This window comes from Boleophthalmus pectinirostris, unplaced genomic scaffold (assembly GCF_026225935.1).
Source record: "Boleophthalmus pectinirostris isolate CB_2022bp ecotype Guang Dong unplaced genomic scaffold, ASM2622593v1 HiC_scaffold_18, whole genome shotgun sequence".
In the NCBI taxonomy this organism is placed as follows: Eukaryota; Metazoa; Chordata; class Actinopteri; order Gobiiformes; family Gobiidae; genus Boleophthalmus; species Boleophthalmus pectinirostris.
In genome coordinates this window covers 45,759,378-45,770,340 of record NW_026571133.1, presented here as the reverse complement: position 1 = coordinate 45,770,340, position 10,963 = coordinate 45,759,378, and positions in this window count along the sequence as shown.

Genomic DNA, 10,963 nt, shown 5'->3' with positions numbered 1-10,963 from the left:
ATAAAACTGTATATTTGTATATTTGTACAGTGACTGCCCACCCTCCTGGTTCCAGAAATACATTTCTTATTCACAGGCTTTGAATGAATGAATATTGCAAATTTACAAGACCTATTGTTGCACACACAGATAGACCCACAGGTACAATCCTTAACCAAAGTTTGATCAAACTAACAAACACATTTGTTTTTTTCACATTAACACAGATATGGAGCTCCACCCAGTGACAATTAAGAGATGGATTTTTGCAGACATTTACAAGGAACGTGGCTGAGTGGCTAGCACTCATGCCTCACAGCAAGAAGGTTCTGGGTTCGATCCCTGGGTCGCCCGGGCCTTTCTGTGTGGAGTTTGCATGTTTCTCCCGGTGTCTGGGTGGGTTTCCTCTTCTACCTCAGGGATCAACCTCCTGCTGGTGCCCAGAGTCAGAACTAAACAAGGGGAGTCAGAGTTTCAGGTTCATGCAGCTAAAACCTGGAACAGTCTGAACATGTGAGACAGACTCTTCTGTGACGCTGTTTAAATCCAGGCTCAAAACATTTCTGTTTAACTGTGCATATAACTGAAAGGTTTTCATTTTCATTCTGCACTCTTCTCTCCAATTTATGTCTCTCTTTTTTTATTTTAATCTTCATGATTATTTATGTTTTGATTTGTTTTTATTATGATTTTAATGTATTTCTTATTCTGTAAAGCACTTTGAATTACTTTGTGTAAGAATTGTGCTGTACAAATAAACTTGCCTTGCCTTGCCTTCCTCTGGGTGCTCTGGTTTCTCCCATCAACCCAAAACATGCTCCAGGTCTCCAGAACAGTTGATAGTCAAGGTCAGTTAAATACAATCAATGAATGAACCTGCCCAGGGACGACAGGTGGAAATGAGCACTGATGCTACAACCTGATGTACAAACATCTCTCCTGTTAAGGTTAATGTAAAAATTATGCCCTGTCTCATTAAATAAATAAATAAAGACATAGGTCCTTCCACTTGTGGGTCACTGTGTCAGTGGAGTGTAAATGGGGAAATGATATTGACTTTGAGAATGAAACATGAGAGTTCAGTGAAGGCAGCAGGATCACACTGAGTGGGAGACGTCTGAAGAGAATTGAAGAGAATACCTAATGTTCCTGTAGACTCTAGTCTAAGCATGAGCCTGTGTGCTGATGTTCTGCTCCATTCACTGAAATCCTGTGACACATCAACCCGGGCACTGTGCCCTGACCACAACAAACACCCACGTTAACCCTCTCTGACGCACAAACAAATCATTTGTTTTTAAATGGTCACATTTCTATACAGCACTTTTCAACCTTCAAGGCAGTTAAAGCTCCTTACAACAAGAAACCTCTCACACATACACACATACACACACACATACACACATACACACATACACACACACACACACACACACACACACACACATACACACACACACACACACACACACACACACACACACACATACACACACACACACACACACACACACACACACACACATACACACATACACACATACACACATACACACATACACACACACACACACACACACATACACACACACACACACACACACACACACATACACACACACATACACACACACACACATACACACATACACACATACACACACACACACACACATACACACACACACATACACACACACATACACACACACACACACACATACACATACACACATACACACACACACACACATATACACACACACACACACACAGATCAAAGCAGATATGACTGTAGGAGGAGCTGGAGGCCCATGTCTGTAATACTTGTACAGTTGTAGGGAGTATTATCTGTTACATAAGGGTTGTACAGTTGTATGGAGTATGGTACAAGTGGATCTGTCAGTGTTTGAGCAGAGCTGTAGGAGCCTGTTGGAGAATGAGTTCCTCTGTCCCTTTATAGTCTGGTGCAGTGGGTGAGTTGTTGTACAGTTGTAGGGAGTATTATCTGTCCATCTATAGTCTGGTGCAGAGAGCAGGAGTGTCCATGATGGAAAGCAGTTTGTCCAGTGTCCTCCTGTCCCTAAATGTAACAAATGTGTCCAGCTCACAGGTGATCACGTGAGCAGCTTTACGGATCAGTTTGTCAATCCACTCAATGTCCCTTTTACTGCTGCTGCTCCTCCAGCAAACCACAGCCAAGTACAGGGCGCTGGTCACCACAGACTGGTAGAAGATCTCCATTGAAAGACCTGAACTTTCTCAGGAAGTACAGTCTACTCATGTACTTTTAGTACACAGCATTACTGTTGTCCCTCCAGTCCAGTCTGCTGTTCACCTGGATACCAAGGTACTAGTAACAGTCCACAAGTTCCACGTCATGGCCTTGGATGGTGATGGGCTCCACTGGTGTCCTCTTTCTTCGGACGTCAGTCACCAGTTCCTTGGTCTTGTCAACGTTCAGGGCAGATGGTTTGTCTCTGACCATCAGTGTCCTGTCCTCCAGTTCCTGTCCATCTCTGATGCACCCAACCACTGCAGAGTCATCAGAGAACTTCTACAGATGGCAGAACCCGGAGCTCTACTGGAAATCAGAGGTGTACAGAGTGAACAGAAACGGAGACAGGACTGTACCCTGGAGGCACCTACATTACTGACCACTGTATCAGACAGGGTGCTCCCTGTCGCACATACTGGGAACTGCCTGACAGGTAGTCAGTAATCCAGGAGACAATGGAGGAGCAGACACCCATCTTGAGCAGCTTCTCACTCAAGCCTGTACCATCTCACACACAGATGGTACAGGCTTCTCGGGCACTGGCACAATGCAGGAGGTCTTCCACAGCATCGGTATCCTTTCAAGCTTCAGACTCAGAGTGAAGAGAAAGTGCAGGATCCCAGTGAGCTGTGCTGCACATGTCCTCAGCACACGAGGGTTGACTTGGTCTTAGATGAACTTTCTCCAGCTGTCTTCTCACCTGGGCAGGTAACAAAGACACTGGGCTGGGCTAGTTTGTCTTGTTTACTGTGTCTGTCCCTTGAAAATACCAGATTTTGTGCCTCTGTTCTTCTAGTGACATTAACTCTGTATTATAAATCAGATGTTATGTCCCGACAGTTACTCTTTAAGATACTCTTATGTAAATAATGCTTTTCCCTAAGACTTGTGGTGTTCCTTCCTAACCTTCCAAGAGCCTCTCATTTCTCACCTTTGGCTGTCATATTTGATTAGTGATTTGGATATTGCAATAACCCAACTGATTTAAAAAGTAAAACTGCTACTAGTTTGTGTATGAGCATCAGACAGAGACACAACACGACTCTGAGTGAAGAGAAAAGAGGCAGGGTCATCGTCACATGAGCTCAAATCATCACTAAATGTAAGAAATCATGTGGGGAAATAAAGTAAATCATGTAAACAACAAAGTATCAATCTGAATATTTGCTATGTCATTTTAATACTCCTTTTGGTATTGATTCACCAATACTTAGGATTGATTTGCACAGCCCTACACAACAGTTTGATAGAAAAAAAAACTCTGTAAATACGTCATTTTAGCAGTGCAATAAATATTAAAACAGCTGATGAACAATGTTGGTAAATAGAGCAGGTTTTATCAGACTATTTCACTTATTATGACTATTACAAAAAGTTTCAAAAGTACTCAAGTATTTACCAGAACTGTTACAACACATATATTTATTGATGATGGATTAAGATGATTCCATGTATTTGATTTTGGAAGATCATATTATTTTTCTATGCAGCTAACCAAGTTAAGTCAGGTCACAATATTGTTTACTTTCAAATATATGGAAAAACCTCTCTCATTAGCATATAGAAGTCCGTCGTCATGGTACATCCTGTGATGTTACATAACATCGCAGGTGTATAAGGTAGAGTTGTGTTCAGTTTGTCCACTTTCGTCCAGGACGGCACACAGATAGCAGCATATCTCAAGCTCTCCTCAACTTTTCAACTTTTACAAGTCACCAGCTCAAACAAAGCTTCAGCTCCTGTTCACATCGGATACGTGGTAAGTAGTCGCTGTTAGTGGTCGCTGTAACTCTGAAAACGAGACACAAATGAAAAACAAATTCACACTGGACTGTTCTGTCAACATGTTTTGGTCCATAATGTTGTTTCTACACACAACTCATGAGTTTTATGATTGTACTACTTGTTACTTCAAAATAATATGACGTAAGTACATGTACATAGTGTTTCAACAAGTTACTCAAGTAAGAGTAAAAGGTATTTGGGGAAACTAGTTCTCAAGTAAAAGTAATTAGAGTAACTGCTGGACATAACATCTAATTTGCAAATTGTAGCTTGGAGTGATAAAATATGTCAAAATGCACATGGTGAATTCAAAGACCAGATTGTAGACAGTGTTAATAAAACACCATCAAACATGACTATGTGTTGTAGTAGTTTAAAGTGTAAAATATGATGTTGGCTCTTAAGTATGTTGAGTTCAAATGTATTTGTGTGTTTTTACAGAAGTCCATGCACAACAGGACAATGACATCAGAAGTTAAGGTGTTGGGTCGTGTGGCAGCCCAAACTGAAGCCATATTGGAAGACCGTATCAATATGGACACTGATAGAACCACACGGTCATTGAACTCTCCTGCCAAACCAGGGCCCTCCAGATCACTCGGGCCGTCTCCAAGAAAAAACTATTACTCTCCTCTGGACAATCCTTACACCAGAGCGGAGAGCCCTCTGCAGGTGGAGAAACAGGACAATGGTGAAAGAAAATCACCTCACGTCAGCAGCACAACGGCGTCTACATCAAAGGTAAACTCCCATCCCACACAGACACTTTCACACAGGACACAGAGCTATTCACACTTTTGATAGATCTTTCTTCATATCAACCTTAAAACTGCTGTTATGATTTGTTGTTTTTAACTCTAGAAGTTATAACCCATTATATAGTGCACCTTTAAGTTATGCAAACTAAAAAAAAAGTATTTGTGTGTTTTTACAGATCCAAGAAATGAAAACGCCGCTTGAGGAGTTGTCAGAATATGACGACGCGTTTATAGCTGAAATTGAAGCCATTTTGCACGACTTCATCAGTAAGACAACTGAGGACACATGGTCACCGGGCTCTTCAGTGAAACAGGGGCCCTCTCCATCGAAGGTAAACTCCCACCCCACACAAACAAGTTACACACAGAGACAGTGCGATTCAAACTTTTGCTAGGGTTTTCTTTATATCAACCATAAAACAGTTGTTATAATGTGGTGGTAGATCATTTAAAGTGTTTTTTTTTCTGTAGGAGTTAGAGCCCATTACAGAGGAAGAGAAGGAGATGGCAGCCGAACTTGAAGCCATGATGAACGGCTTTATAAGTGAGGACACTGAGAGCAACTCACGACCACTGGACTCTCCAGCAACACCGGGGTCCTCCAGATCACACGGGCCTTCTCCAAAGAAAAACTTTTATTCTCCTCGGAAAAATCCTTACTCCCGACCGGAGAGCCCTCTGGAGGTGGCAAAACAGGCCGACAGTGCAAGAAACTCGCCTAAAGCCAGTCCCTCTACTCCCTCTGCATCGCAGGTAAACTCCCATCCCACACACACACTCACACACAGGACACAGTGCTGTTCAAACTTTAACTGGTTTTCTTTATATCAACCACAAAACAGTTATGTATGTGTTGGTAAATCATTTAAAGTTTTATTTTTTTTCTTGATGTTAACTTTTGGTGCTCTAAAGTTGCATTGTGTAGCTTTTCTGGTGGAGGTTCTGTCAAATGCTTTTGGAGATGTTATTGCTTTACCTGGAATGTTTCACAGTTTGGTATTACACCTTTCTGTCTTCATGGAGACCAAACCGGACCAAGTTACAGGTCAGGTCTGTGGAGAGGCAACCCCGCTCACAGTCACAATGCCTGTTTTCATTTTTGAGCTACAAAACTACCTGTAGTTTAATAAATGTAAGGTAGAGCTGATTAATGTCACACTGTGGAACATTTGAGGCAAAGCAATAACATATCTATAGAAACAAGCAGGTGACCAACCCCAACCAAAATGTGACATTGTGCACCTTTAAGTTATACAAATGAAAACAAAGTATTTGTGTTCTTTTACAGATCCAAGAAACGTCGATGTCGTCGGACTATTCGACAGACACCGACGAGGACGCGATGGCAGAACAAATTGAAGCCATGTTGGACGGCCGTGTTAGTATGGGCACTGGTAATGAAGTTCCACCAACATCTCCTGTGGACTTCCAGATGCCATCAGCGTTGCAACACCAAATTGCTGAATACTACATGGCTCAGAATTCAACTGAAAATTCTGCCCTGGAAAACACCACACGGTCCCCGGTCTCCCCCGTGATATCAGGCCCATCTTCACAAGTTGGACCTGCCCCAAGGAGAAACTTTTATGCTCCTCGGAACAGTCCACCGTACTCCAGACCAGCTGCACCAACAGTAGCATTGCCTACAGCTCATCACGTTGAGCCACCAACACTGATGGTCCAGTCCAGTCCTCCAGAGAGAGTCGTACTGTCTAACACAGGGAACAGTCAACCAAACTGGAGCCAGTACCAGCAAGTGCCTGGACCATCTGCACACACGGCAAATCCACAAATGCCATGTGCAATTGTCAGACCCTCAAATCTTTGTCCAGTTATAATCAATGGGAGAACAATGTTCCAGATAACTGGACCAATAGGAACGGCCAGTAACACAGCCCAAGCATCAGTCAATCGAGACAACAAGCCATACATCAAAAAACCTCCTAACGCCTTCATGTTGTACAAGGCTGAGCAGAGGGAACTTATTATGCAACAATTTAATATAACAAATTCGGCGGAGGTGAACAGAATTGCCGGGGCGAGATGGACAACGCTCTCAGACAATGAACAAGCCCCATATTTCGAGCAGGCAAGAGTGGCTAAGAGGGAGCACGAGGCCAAGTTCCCAGGGTGGTCCCCCAGTGATAACTTTGGGCGGAGGAAACAGAAAAGCAACACAACAACACCTGCAGCTTACATCCACCCCGCAGCTCCAGCAGGTCCCGCTCAGCCTTCATGGAACTACCGTGCGATGATGGTACCACCGGATTATAATCTAACAGTCCCACAAATGCATGGATATACCAACCCAACAACAGTTCCCACAGCTCCCTTTCAGACCATGTACTACAACCCAGAAATGATGGTGGGTCCGACCTACCAGCCAACAAACATTAAATAAACAAGTACACGAGAAAGTAATGTGATGAACATGTTATGTTGTAAATAAAAGTTTTCTGTCAATTAGTCTTTGTGTAAATTGATGTATTTCTACCCAAGATCCAGATTAGTCATTAATAATAATAATAATAATAACAATATTTATTTATTATAACAACATAAACAATTTAAATACTATTCAAACATACAGTTAAAAACATACAGTTAAAGTGGGACAGTATTTGAATTGATTGAATTGGCCTCCATGAGCTTTCAGCTGTTCTTCCTGGAGGCAGCAACATGGTAAATGGTCACATTTTTCTATAGCACTTTTCCACCTTCAAGGCACTTAAAACACTTTACAACAAGGAACCACTCACCCATTCACACACACACACACACACACACACACACACACACACACACACACACACACACACACACACACACACACACACACACACACACACACTACACCAGAGTACACACACACATGAGTACGCACACACACACACACTACACACACAGTACACACACACATGAGTACACACACACACATATACACACTACACAGTACACACTCTACACAGTAGTCACAGTACACACACATGGTGCAGTGGGTGAGTTGTTGTACAGTTGTAGGGAGTATTATCTGTCCATCTATAGTCTGGTGCAGAGAGCAGGAGTGTCCATGATGGAAAGCAGTTTGTCCAGTGTCCTCCTGTCCCTAAATGTAACAAATGTGTCCAGCTCACAGGTGATCACGTGAGCAGCTTTACGGGTCAGTTTGTCAATCCACTCAATGTCCCTTTTACTGCTGCTGCTCCTCCAGCAAACCACAGCCAAGTACAGGGCGCTGGTCACCACAGACTGGTAGAAGATCTCCATTGAAAGACCTGAACTTTCTCAGGAAGTACAGTCTACTCATGTACTTTTAGTACACAGCATTACTGTTGTCCCTCCAGTCCAGTCTGCTGTTCACCTGGATACCAAGGTACTAGTAACAGTCCACAAGTTCCACGTCATGGCCTTGGATGGTGATGGGCTCCACTGGTGTCCTCTTTCTTCTGAAGTCAGTCACCAGTTCCTTGGTCTTGTCAACGTTCAGGGCAGATGGTTTGTCTCTGACCATCAGTGTCCTGTCCTCCAGCTCCTGTCCATCTCTGATGCACCCAACCACTGCAGAGTCATCAGAGAACTTCTACAGATGGCAGAACCCGGAGCTCTACTGGAAATCAGAGGTGTACAGAGTGAACAGAAACGGAGACAGGACTGTACCCTGGAGGCACCTACATTACTGACCACTGTATCAGACAGGGTGCTCCCTGTCGCACATACTGGGAACTGCCTGACAGGTAGTCAGTAATCCAGGAGACAATGGAGGAGCAGACACCCATCTTGAGTAGCTTCTCACTCAAGCCTGTACCATCTCACACACAGATGGTACAGGCTTCTTGGGCACTGGCACAATGCAGGAGGTCTTCCACAGCACCGGTATCCTTTCAAGCTTCAGACTCAGAGTGAAGAGAAAGTGCAGGATCCCAGTGAGCTGTGCTGCACATGTCCTCAGCACACGAGGGTTGACTTGGTCTTAGATGAACTTTCTCCAGCTGTCTTCTCACCTGGGCAGGTAACAAAGACACTGGGCTGGGCTAGTTTGTCTTGTTTACTGTGTCTGTCCCTTGAAAATACCAGATTTTGTGCCTCTGTTCTTCTAGTGACATTAACTCAATATTATAAATCAGATGTTATGTCCCGACAGTTACTCTTTAAGATACTCTTATGTAAATAATGCTTTTCCCTAAGACTTGTGGTGTTCCTTCCTAACCTTCCAAGAGCCTCTCATTTCTCACCTTTGGCTGTCATATTTGATTAGTGATTTGGATATTGCAATAACCCAACTGATTTAAAAAGTAAAACTGCTACTAGTTTGTGTATGAGCATCAGACAGAGACACAACACGACTCTGAGTGAAGAGAAAAGAGGCAGGGTCATCGTCACATGAGCTCAAATCATCACTAAATGTAAGAAATCATGTGGGGAAATAAAGTAAATCATGTAAACAACAAAGTATCAATCTGAATATTTGCTATGTCATTTTAATACTCCTTTTGGTATTGATTCACCAATACTTAGGATTGATTTGCACAGCCCTACACAACAGTTTGATACAAAAAAAAAACTCTGTAAATACGTCATTTTTAGCAGTGCAATAAATATTAAAAACAGCTGATGAACAATGTTTGGTAAATAGAGCAGGTTTTATCAGACTATTTCACTTATTATGACTATTACAAAAAGTTTCAAAAGTACTCAAGTATTTACCAAACTGTTACAACACATATATTTATTGATGATGGATTAAGATGATTCCATGTATTTGATTTTGGAAGATCATATTATTTTTCTATGCAGCTAACCAAGTTAAGTCAGGTCACAATATTGTTTACTTTCAAATATATGGAAAAACCTCTCTCATTAGCATATAGAAGTCCGTCGTCATGGTACATCCTGTGATGTTACATAACATCGCAGGTGTATAAGGTAGAGTTGTGTTTCAGTTTGTCCACTTTCGTCCAGGACGGCACACAGATAGCAGCATATCTCAAGCTCTCCTCAACTTTTCAACTTTTACAAGTCACCAGCTCAAACAAAGCTTCAGCTCCTGTTCACATCGGATACGTGGTAAGTATCGCTGTTAGTGGTCGCTGTAACTCTGAAAACGAGACACAAATGAAAAACAAATTCACACTGGACTGTTCTGTCAACATGTTTTGGTCCATAATGTTGTTTCTACACACAACTCATGAGTTTTATGATTGTACTACTTGTTACTTTCAAAATAATATGACGTAAGTACATGTACATAGTGTTTCAACAAGTTACTCAAGTAAGAGTAAAAGGTATTTGGGGAAACTAGTTCTCAAGTAAAAGTAATTAGAGTAACTGCTGGACATAACATCTAATTTGCAAATTGTAGCTTGGAGTGATAAAATATGTCAAAATGCACATGGTGAATTCAAAGACCAGATTGTAGACAGTGTTAATAAAACACCATCAAACATGACTATGTGTTGTAGTAGTGTTAAAGTGTAAAATATGATGTTGGCTCTTAAGTATGTTGAGTTCAAATGTATTTGTGTGTTTTTACAGAAGTCCATGCACAACAGGACAATGACATCAGAAGTTAAGGTGTTGGGTCGTGTGGCAGCCCAAACTGAAGCCATATTGGAAGACCGTATCAATATGGACACTGATAGAACCACACGGTCATTGAACTCTCCTGCCAAACCAGGGCCCTCCAATCACTCGGGCCGTCTCCAAGAAAAAACTTATTACTCTCCTCTGGGACAATCCTTACACCAGAGCGGAGAGGCCCTCTGCAGGTGGCAGAAAACAGGACAATGGTGAAAGAAAACACCTCACGTCAGCAGCACAACGGCGTCTACATCAAAGGTAAACTCCCATCCCACACAGACACTTTCACACAGGACACAGAGCTATTCACACTTTTGATAGATCTTTCTTCATATCAACCTTAAAACTTAATATCAACCTTAAAACTGCTGTTATGATTTGTTGTTTTTAACTCTAGAAGTTATAACCCATTATATAGTGCACCTTTAAGTTATGCAAACTAAAAAAAAGTATTTGTGTGTTTTTACAGATCCAAGAAATGAAAACGCCGCTTGAGGAGTTGTCAGAATATGACGACGTGTTTATAGCTGAAATTGAAGCCATTTTGCACGACTTCATCAGTAAGACAACTGAGGACACATGGTCA